This window comes from Gouania willdenowi, unplaced genomic scaffold, assembly GCF_900634775.1.
Source record: "Gouania willdenowi unplaced genomic scaffold, fGouWil2.1 scaffold_3_arrow_ctg1, whole genome shotgun sequence".
Taxonomy (NCBI): Eukaryota; Metazoa; Chordata; class Actinopteri; order Blenniiformes; family Gobiesocidae; genus Gouania; species Gouania willdenowi.
This window is the reverse complement of record NW_021145162.1, coordinates 209,896-220,405: the sequence shown is the minus strand read 5'-3', so window position 1 is coordinate 220,405 and position 10,510 is coordinate 209,896.

Here is a 10,510-nt window from a genome sequence, read left to right as displayed (position 1 = left end):
GGGGAGGTGCTCTCCGGCCATCTGCCCGGGGACCGGCCGCGGCGGCGCTGCGCAGCCTTGGGCGGGGCGGGGCTGGTGGCCTTGGGCCCGCTGTTGTTTGGGGTGTGCTGGCGTCGGGGGGGTGTCTCGTGCCGGTGCGTGGGTCGTCGGGGATTGCCTCCGTGGGGGGGGGGGGGGGCTCTATTGGCGCCGTTGGTGTGGGGGGGCGGTTCCGGGCTGGGGGTGCTTCGGTACTCTGGCTTGCCGGTCCGTGGCTGGCGGGATGGCCCTGCTTGGCGGTGGATGGCGTCCTCTCTCGTCGGGGGGGCCGGGGCCGCCTCCCGGTGGAGAGTGTTGTATCGTGGCGCCGGGTGGGCCTGTGCTGGCCCTGGTGCGGGCATGGGCCTCCCCCCTGCTCGGCCGCTCCCCTTGGTGGCGGGGTGGCGTTGCTCCGGGCCGGCGGGCGGCGGGGGTCGCCCCCTGGGGCGCCGGGGGATGTTGTTGGTGCCTGGCTGTGCCCGGGGGTGGGGGGTCGTCGCCGTGCTCCGCGGGGCCGGCGCGGTCTGGGGGGTGCCGTGGGGGGGGGGTCTCCGGCTGTGCTGTTCCGGGGCCCGCAGTGCCACTTGCCCGTCTGCGCCATCTACCCTCTCGCGTGGCCCGCCACGCGGACGGGCCCGGCTCACACTGGACAGGCCTCCTACATGTTCACTTCACCCCACTCCCAGCTGGTCTGGCTCACTCACAAAATGCACCACACACCAATACCCAACCCCTTGGGGGGCTGGATGGTGGGGCTGGGGGTGGAGGGGGCCGCCACCTGTGTTACTATGTAGTGGCGTGGGGGGCGGCCCTCCCACCTCTAGTTGCCCTACTAATCCCTCCAATTTTAATCGCATCTCAACATGTCACCCCCCGGAGGGTGTATCATCATTTACACCCTCCGGCCTATTACACCACATACACATAAATCCACAGAGGCTGGAGGGGAGCGGTGCTCCCCTCCATCCCCCTTCTTTTAATTACACCCCATACATTCACCAAACACACACATTCACACAGGGGATCGGGAAGTGCCTCTCCATTGGGGAATGGAGAGGCACCATAACAGGGTGGTGGGTTGGTACACATATTTGGGCCTCTCCGGTGGGGGCCTGGCCCCTCTGTTGATGGCTGGGCCACTGCATAGAGTAAAAGCACATCAAGATGGTGCGGTCGGGCGTGGCGGTGGGTCTCGGGGGGGCTTTGCCGGGGTCTCTCCTTGCGGGGTCTTCCGGGCTGTGTCGGCCGGGTGGGGCGCGGGGGTGCCTCTCCCCCTTGGGTGTGGCTTGGTGCTTGCTTTGTCTCCTGGTGGCCTTGGGGGCGGGCCCTGCGGTGTGCGGGCCCGGGGCGGCCTGCCTCGCCGGTTTGGGGGGTGGGTGTGCTGGGGGGGTGCTGGTGTCCTCGCCGGGGTTGGGGCGGGGTTGCTTGGCGCCTCGGGGTGATGCTGTTTACTGGGGGGCGGCGCTAGCTGTTCCGGTGGTGGAGGTTGCTGTCGGCTGCCTGGTGGGTCTATCCTGCCGTTTGCGGACTGGTGGGTGGGTCCGGGGCATCTTTGGCTGGGGGCTGCTGTCCCGCACTTGATGTGTGCCATTGGGGTGCCTCCGTCCCCGCGGTGGGGATCGCCGGTTGCTCGCGGGCCGGCGGGGGGCGCTGCTCCGTGGCTGGCGCTGTCCGGGGGGCAGCGGGCCCTGGGCTGCTGGCCGTGGGCTGTCCGGGGCTGTGCGGTCCTGCTGGGCTGTGGCCGGGTCCCGGGCGGGGGTGGGGGATGCGTCCCGGGGGGCTTGGCCCGGGGGCTTGCCCTTGGGGGGTGCTGGTCCCGGGGGGTGCTCCTGGGGCCCGGGGTGCTTGGCCTGCTGGCCGGGCCGGTCCTGGCGGGGTCTTTCGGGGCGGGTGGCGCGTGCCGCGCCCTTGCGTACCTACTGGTACGGCCCCTGCTTGGGCAGTGCCCCGTGAGGTAGGGTGTCGGGGGCCGGAATAGGGGGCCACATCCCGGCGGGGCGGTCTGGCTTGGCCCTTGGAGGGGGCCCTGGCTTTAAAAAAAAAAAAAAAAGAACTGAAGCTCGTGGCGCGGGCGGCATCAGTGAAGGGTGATCTGGGGCGCCGTGGGGGGCTAGGTTGGGGTGCCTGGGGGCCGGCGGGGAGACTCCCAGCGGCCCCCTGGTGCCTTATGCGGCTTGGGGTGTGGTCGTCCTCCCTGGGCGGGCTGCTCCTGGTGCTGCATCCGTTCCGGGTCCTTCTGGCCTGGGGTCGGGCCCCTGCTGGCTCTGGGCTCGCCGGCGGGTGCCCACTGGCTGCCTGTTCGGCGCGGTTCTGGTCGTCTGCTGGGTGTGGGCTTCGGCTCCTCCGCTGGGGCCTCGGCAGGGAGTTCTCTGGGCCCTCCCCTCGGGGGGTTTAGGCGCGGGGGTGGGGGGGGGGGTGGGTGGGGGGGGGGGTGGGGGGTGGGGTTGGGGGTGGGATCGGTGGCGTGGTGCGCTGGGTCCTTGGCTCCTTGGGGCTTTCTCGGGTGTGTATGGGGGGGCGATGGCTGCCTCTCGGCTTGGGATCTTGGGGGCGTTCGGGGGACTGCTTGGCCGTGGGGTGGTCGCCGGGGGCCCTTAGGCTGCCTGCTCTTGCTGCTGGCCTGACTGCTTCTTCGGGCCCGGGGGCGGCTCTTGGGTTTTGCAGTGGCGGTTCTTGGAAATACATTTGTCATGGATGCACTGGCCTTGGGCTGTGGGATAACACTCATACTGGGCTCAACCTTAGACACGTTGTTCCCAAATACCTGTTTTATGGAATTTCCACTCACCTCTTCCTCTGTTCACAGCCACCACCATTATTCCTAAACCACACACTGGTCACCAAACTGGCTTGATAACTCAACAATAAACACAATATACACAACCACAATTTCACATCGCATCACTTAAAACTATTCCTCACCCATTCCATATCCTATCTTGTATCCCTCTTCCCTGTTAACTTCCCCACCCCCCTCCAACCCCTCACCTTGGTGTAACACTGCCCTCTCTTTTTTACATCCTCCCTTTAATAAAGTATTTCTTACCCTTCCCTAGGGAGGGCTGGTGACGGTCACAATTATGCAATGAAATAAATAAATTTATTTAATTGCAATAATAAAATATGCATTGCTGTCAAAAGATTGCACTTCTTGTAGTGTTAACCTTCGAAAGCATGTGCAGACAAGGTGAGAAAAAAAAAAAAAAAAAAAAAAAAAAAAAAAAAAAAACAAAGGGGGAGGGAACCCATAGGAAAACTCCAGAACGTGACAAACATAAGCCGACACCAATTATGGGACTTAAATAAATATTAATAATATATATGAACCATCGTAGAGAGACTAGAAAAAAAGCTCTGTGAATTCAAGGAGCTTTTCATCATAGACTTTCATGCAGGATATGTACCTAATATATAAATAAATATATTCTGATTATAATATCATGATTTATTTATGACTAAAGCTATTTTTGAGGTGGACCCAGTTTTGGTCCGCCAGCCTCAGTTTGGCTGCTTTTGCTACTGAGGCTCTCATGGGGAGGATTGTGTGTGTGTGTGTGTGTGTGTGTGTGTGTGTGTGTGTGTGTGTGTGTGTGTGTGTGTGTGTGTGTGTGTGTGTGTGTGTGTGTGTGTGTGTGTGTGTGTGTGTGTGATAAATTGCAGCCTCTGTTTTATGTAGTGTACTGCCCTTGTGGGAAGAGTTATTTACATTTTGAGTTTCTTGTGTTTTGTCCACATAGAGCTTCCGTAGTTCAGTCATGTTCCACAGTAAGTCACACTTCACAGTGTTTAAGTCTGTAACGTCCCATTTTGGCTCTACAAAAAGTATTTGAATGACTGTAATCTTAGTTTATATTAGATACCAACATTAGTCATTTTAGCATGTCTACAATTCGTAATTTGTAAGAAAATATTCGGCGCTAATACCGTTAGCATCCCTATGGCAGTTTCCATGTAAATTAGCATTGTGCTAATCGCTTGTTAATTCTAAGCTACTTATTTTATGTTGCAATGTATATTTGCTTATTAAGATTGTAATATGAATTGTCTTTGTTTCTGTAAGTTACAGTTTTAACAGCGTACACACTTAAGAAAGTGTTTATCTAATAAATATATTGATTGATTGGTTTATAATATTACATTAAATTAAATATACGGTCAGCATGTATTGTCTGTGGTTAAAATAATTTAAAGAACAGACCTGATTTATAAAATAATAATTGATGATACACTAATAATAATACTATTAATGATAATGGTAAACTCACTTATTTATATATCGCTTTGAAACATTCAAATACAATTTGCAAAACTTGGGCTTAATTGAATTGAATTGCTGCCATTTTTAAATCAATATTTCAGTGCAAAGAAATAACATTTGGTGATTTTATCTCCTTTGAATATATGTCATTCTTACTGAAGGGTGATTCAAGAGTTCTGTTTTTAGTCGTTTATAGACCCCCAAAATATTCTGGAGAATTCATGGATGAGTTTGCTGAACTGCTGTCAGTTGTATGCACTGAATACAACTTTTTAATAATAACAGGTGACTTAAATATTCATGTAGACAATAACATGGACAATACTGCCAAAGAACTGTATGCTTTAATGGATACTTTTGGTCTTACACAACATGTGACTGGTCCGACACACACTCAAGGTCACACTTTGGATCTGGTTATCTCTAAAGGTGTTGATATCTCTGCTGTTGATGTAAGAGACTTAGCTCTATCTGATCATTTCTGTGTCTTTTTTGACCTAGAGACTGTAACATCTGTTCCCCCTAGTTATGTGTGTTTAAACAAAAGGTACATAAATGACAACACAAGTGCACAGTTTATGGAAGCCATAGCAATGACACCAACATTGAGTGCTGAGACAGTTGATGATCTTCTGGATGAGTTTAATACAAAAGTCTCTAATGTCATAGATGTGGTGGCTCCAATCAAAACTAAGAGAAAACCAAACACACAGAAAACACCTTGGAGGAGGACTGAGATAATGCAGAATTTGAAATCTGACTGTAGAAGAGCTGAGCGTAAATGGAGATCAACAAAACTCCAAATTCATCTAGAACTGTACAAAATAAGTCTGCGAAAATTCAATGATGGCTTGTTCAAAGCAAGGCAGCAAAACTTTTCTGAAATTATTGCCAAAAATGTCAACAACTCTCGCACGTTGTTTTCTGTAATTGAAAAGCTCACAACCCCCCCAGATCAGATAGCCCCTGAATTACTGTCAGCTGGAAAATGCAATGAATTTACTGTATATTTCAATGAAAAAATACAATCAATAAGGTCAAACATCAGAACAAACCAGCAAAATCACAAAAAGCTTGAACTGCTTCAACCACTGAGGGAGGAGTCAACTACAATGCTAGAGTTTATTACATTGAACCCAAAAACAATAGAGGAAACTGTTCAGCAGCTGAATCCATCAACGTGTTGCCTTGACACAAAACCCTCAAACTTCTTTAAAACTGTTGTAAAGTCAATTATCACTGATTAGTATCAGATAATTAACTGATCATTCCAATCAGGCACCGTAACAAAATCCCTGAAAGTAGCTGCTGTTAAACCTCTGTTAAAAAAGAGAACACTGGATGTCTCTATACTGGCTAACTATAGACCAATCAGAACCTTCCATTCATGGCCAAGATCATTGAGAAGGTGGTCTTCAACCAACTGAGTCAATTCTTAACATTCAACAAAATATTTGATAAATTTCAGTCAGGTTTTGGTTCTCATCACAGCACAGAAACTGATCTGATCAAAGTGATCAATGACATAAGGTTGAACACTGATTCAGGAAAAGTATCTGTTCTCATTCTGTTGGATCTAAGTCTACATTTGACACTGTAGATCATACAATGTTGTTGCACAGATTGTAAACATGGGTTGGACTAAATGTTAAAGTAATGCTCTCCCACATCAAGGACATCACCGACCCCCACCTGGACCCCCTGCAGTTTGCCTATAGATCCAACAGGTCAGTAGACGATGCTGTAAACCTGGCTCTCCACTTCATCCTCCAGCACCTGGACTCCCCAGGCTCCTACGCCAGGATCCTGTTTGTGGACTTCAGCTCTGCTTTTAATACAATAATCCCAGCTCTCCTTCAGGACAAGCTTTCCCAGCTGAACGTGCCAGACTCCACCTGCAGGTGGATCACAGACTTCCTGTCTGACAGGAAGCAGCACGTGAAGCTGAGAAAAACCATCTCTGCTCCCCGGACCATCAGCACTGGATCTCCTCAGGGCTGTGTTCTTTCTCCTCTGCTCTTCTCCCTGTACACCAACAGCTGCACCTCCTCTCACCAGTCGGTCAAACTCCTGAAGTTTGCAGACGACACGACCATCATTGGTCTCATCGCTGATGGAGACGAGTCCGACTACAGGTGGGAGACAGACCGGCTGGTGTCCTGGTGCAGCCAGAACAACCTGGAGCTCAATGCTTTAAAGACAGTGGAGATGATAGCAGACTTCAGGAAGAACCCAGCCCCCCTCACCCCCCTCACCCTGGGAGACTCTACAGTGAGCTCTGTAGAGTACTTCTGCTTCCTGGGGACCATCATCACTCAGGACCTCAAGTGGGAGCTGAACATCAGCTCCCTTATCAAAAAAGCTCAGCAGAGGATGTACTTTCTGCGGCAGCTGAAGAAGTTCAGTCTGCCAACAAAGATGATGGTGAACTTCTACAGCTCCATCATCCAGTCCATCCTCTGCTCCTCCATCGCCATCTGGTACGCTGCAGCTACGGCCAAGGACAAGGCCAGACTGCAGCGTATCATCCACTCTGCAGAGAAGGTCATCGGCTGCAATCTGCCCTCCCTCCAGGACCTGTACGCCTCCAGGATTTTGAGGCGTGCAGGAAAGATTGTGGCCGACCCCTCCCACCCCGGTCATAAACTGTTTCAATCTCTCCCTTCTGGTAGGAGGTTTCGGTCCATCAGGACCAGAACCTCCAGACACAAAAACAGCTTCTTTCCCTCTGCCACCATCCACATGAACACACCCCAAGTCACCCACTGAACCCCCGCCCCACCCGATCACCACCTCCACCAGCTTGATACCTGCTGCACTGTATATATATATTTATATTTATCCTATTTATCCTTTATTCTCTATCTATCCTTTATTTATCCCTCATCCTTTATATTTATCATTATTATTATTATTATTGTTGCTGGGTTGTTCTTTGTTGTGTTGTTTTTATTTCTTTTATTTCTTTTTGTTGCTTGTTTTGTGCACCAACCACCAAGTCAAATTCCTTGTACTGTCCTTAAAACTGTACATGGCAAATAAAACATTTCTGATTCTGATTCTGATTCTGAAGTTCTACTTGGAGGATCAAAGTTATTTTGTAAACAATGTAAACTTTGAATCTGACAGATTATCAATGTCCTGTGGGGTTCCTCAGGGATCTGTTCTTGGACCTCTTCTGTTTAGCCTTTATATGCTTCCTTTAGGACACATTTTACACAACTGTAAGGTTGATTATCAGAGCTACGCAGATGACACACAACTATATCTATCACTGAACCCAGATGACTATGGTCCCATTGAGGTGTTGTGTGACTGCTTAGAAAAAGTAAACTGATGGATGAGTGAAAACTTCCTTCAACTAAACCATGACAAGATGGAGGTGATTGTCTTTGGTAACAAGGAAAAGAGGACTGCTGTCAGCAAGTATCTGAGTCTGGATCTTTAGAAGATAAAGACCAAGTCAAAAACCTTGGTGTTCTGATTGACTCAGATCTGACATTCAGCATCAGATCAAATCTATCACAAAAAACATCTTCTACCACCTAAAGAACATCTCCAGAGTGAAAGGTTTAATGACTCAGAAAGATCAGGAGAAACTGGTCCATGCTTTTATCTCCAGCAGACTGGACTATTGTAATGGTCTTCATCAAACATCTACAGCTGGTTCAGAACGCTGCAGCTCAGGTCTGAACCAGAACAAAGAGGTCAGAACACATTACACTGGCTCCCAGTCAGCCTCAGAGGAGACTGTAAAGTTCTGCTGCTGGTTATAAATGTGTGAATGGGTTTGGTCCAGAATACATCAGTGAGATGTTAGTCAGGTATGAACCCAGCAGGTCTCTGAGATCTATGGACACAGGTCAGATAGTGGAGCCCAGAGTTCACAGTAACCATGGTGATGCTGCTTTTAGTTGTTATGCTGCAAAGAAGTGGAACAAACTGCAGCAGAGCTGAAGTCAGCATCACATGTGAACATTTTTAAATCAAAGTTAAAGGAACTTTTTTTCTCTACTGCATATGATTGAGAGAGATTTATGGTCATGTTGATGATGTCATGAGGATTTTACTGATGATTTTAATTGATTTTACTGATTTTACTGATGATTTTAAATGTTCTTATTGATTTTAAACAATTGAATGTTTTATCATGTAAAGCACATTGAGTTGCCTTGAGTATGAAATGCGCTATATAAATAAATTTGCCTTGCCTTGCCTTGAATTTGATTCATATCTGTTTATGTAGCAGTAATTACACTAGAAGTTGTGTTTAAGTGTTTACAAAGAAAACAACCATAAAATACTTGATTAGTGATGTTTCTTGTTCATTTATTAATTTGTTTATCACAGTTCAGGACGATATCAGTTCATAATCATTTATGTGTCTGGTTTAACCTGTTGTACTTATGTTTATTTATAAGATAAATGTGTTACTACAGTTGACTGGTCTAATAGATACAAAATCATCAGATTATACATAAATGTAACGTTATTTAATGTAACTTTTATTACAAAACAACTCTTTAAACATTATCACTGAGAGCTAAGCATTGTTAAATCAAACATTCAAACCAAACCGTCTTGTTTTAATAAAAACAGCTCCGTTCAGTGACTGTGGGTGTTGTGGTAGATTTAATACCCCAGCAATTTGATGTGAGGACCTACGGGTGACTAATAGCTGTCTATTTAAATGCTTTCCCAGAATCCTTAAAACACACAGGAATATCAGATTATTACACATAAAACCATATTATTTACAATGCGTCTCGTATTTCTGTGTCCGTCCTTAAACCGTTTTCTGGGTTTGTTTTAGAAACCCTAACCCTCCACCCAGGGGAGGAGATGACGACACAACCGCCATCTAGTGGTGGACATGGGGAAATACATGTTTTAGTATAAACGGAGCAATGCAAACGAAGTTAATTATTTAAATACAGTTTATACCCTGTCCAGGGTGTACCCAGGGTGTAACAGGGTGTACCCAGGGTGTACCCAGGGTGTAACAGGGTGTACCCAGGGTGTAACAGGGTGCCAGTCCATCGCAGGGCAATTCCTATTCTTTCACATTTTGAAATCTTTACAGTATGATAAGTTTGAATATGATTAAAGGGGTTCCATCATTTTTAAGATAGTTAACAAAATACTTCTTGAATGAAAGTATTTAACATCTTGATATTATAAGGTTTATACTCTTTTGAACAAACGTTACCTGTTTTCAATACATCACAGTGAAGAGCTTAGAGACCTCCATTTTTGAGTCAGTGAACCATTTAAATATATTTAAACTTGGGGTTAAACAACAAGCTCCCCTTTTTCACTGATTGCTAGGTTGTCTTTTTCTAGAGCAAGGTGATTCCATATATGGTGACAATCTAAAGTTAGAGATATTACCCTGTAAAATGACCTTTCTCTTGTCTATATAGGCACTAGCTTAATGGAGAAGGTTTTAGTTTTGCAATGATCTGACCAGCTGCTCTCAGCAGGTTGTGACTTTCTGTTTTTAGACTTTGATTTTACAATTAATGTCAATCAATCAATCAATCAATCTTTTATTTGTATAGCGCCAAATCATAACCAATGGTATCTCAAGACACTTTACAGTAGAGCAGTCTTAAGGACGGACTCTTCATTTTATGGATACACACATATGCATATATACGTATATACACATACATATGTATCCCACACCCAACATGAATTCATCATGGCGGCAAGGAAAACCTTCTGTTAAGCAGCAGGAACCTTGTGTGGATCCCATTCCTATGATGAACAGCCATCCACGTTATGCTGTGTTGGGTGTGTGCAGAGGAAAGGGTGGAGACAGAGTTGTTGAGACTCTGTAACTCCACACTGAGGATCCCACGGACCTGCAAGACAAAAGCCAGAAGGAGAACAGGAGCAAACACACAAGGGAAGAAGCAGACATAGAGGGAGTGTTTGAGAGAGGAATGGGACCCTCTCCGGTCCCTCTCTAACCTAAATGACCTCTCTCTTAACGCCCTCTCCAACCTCTCTCCAACCGAGCATGCCAGACCCCCCCCGGCAGTCTATGCCTATTGCATCTTAATTATGAGCTATGAGCTGGTTCCTAACTAAAAGCTTTATCAAAGAGGAATGTTTTGAGCCTAACCTTAAAGGTAGAGAGGGTGTCTGCCCCCCGAACCGTGGTTGGTAGATGGTTCCAGAGAAGTGGGGCCTGATAACTGAAAGCTCTTCCTCCTATACTACTTTTAG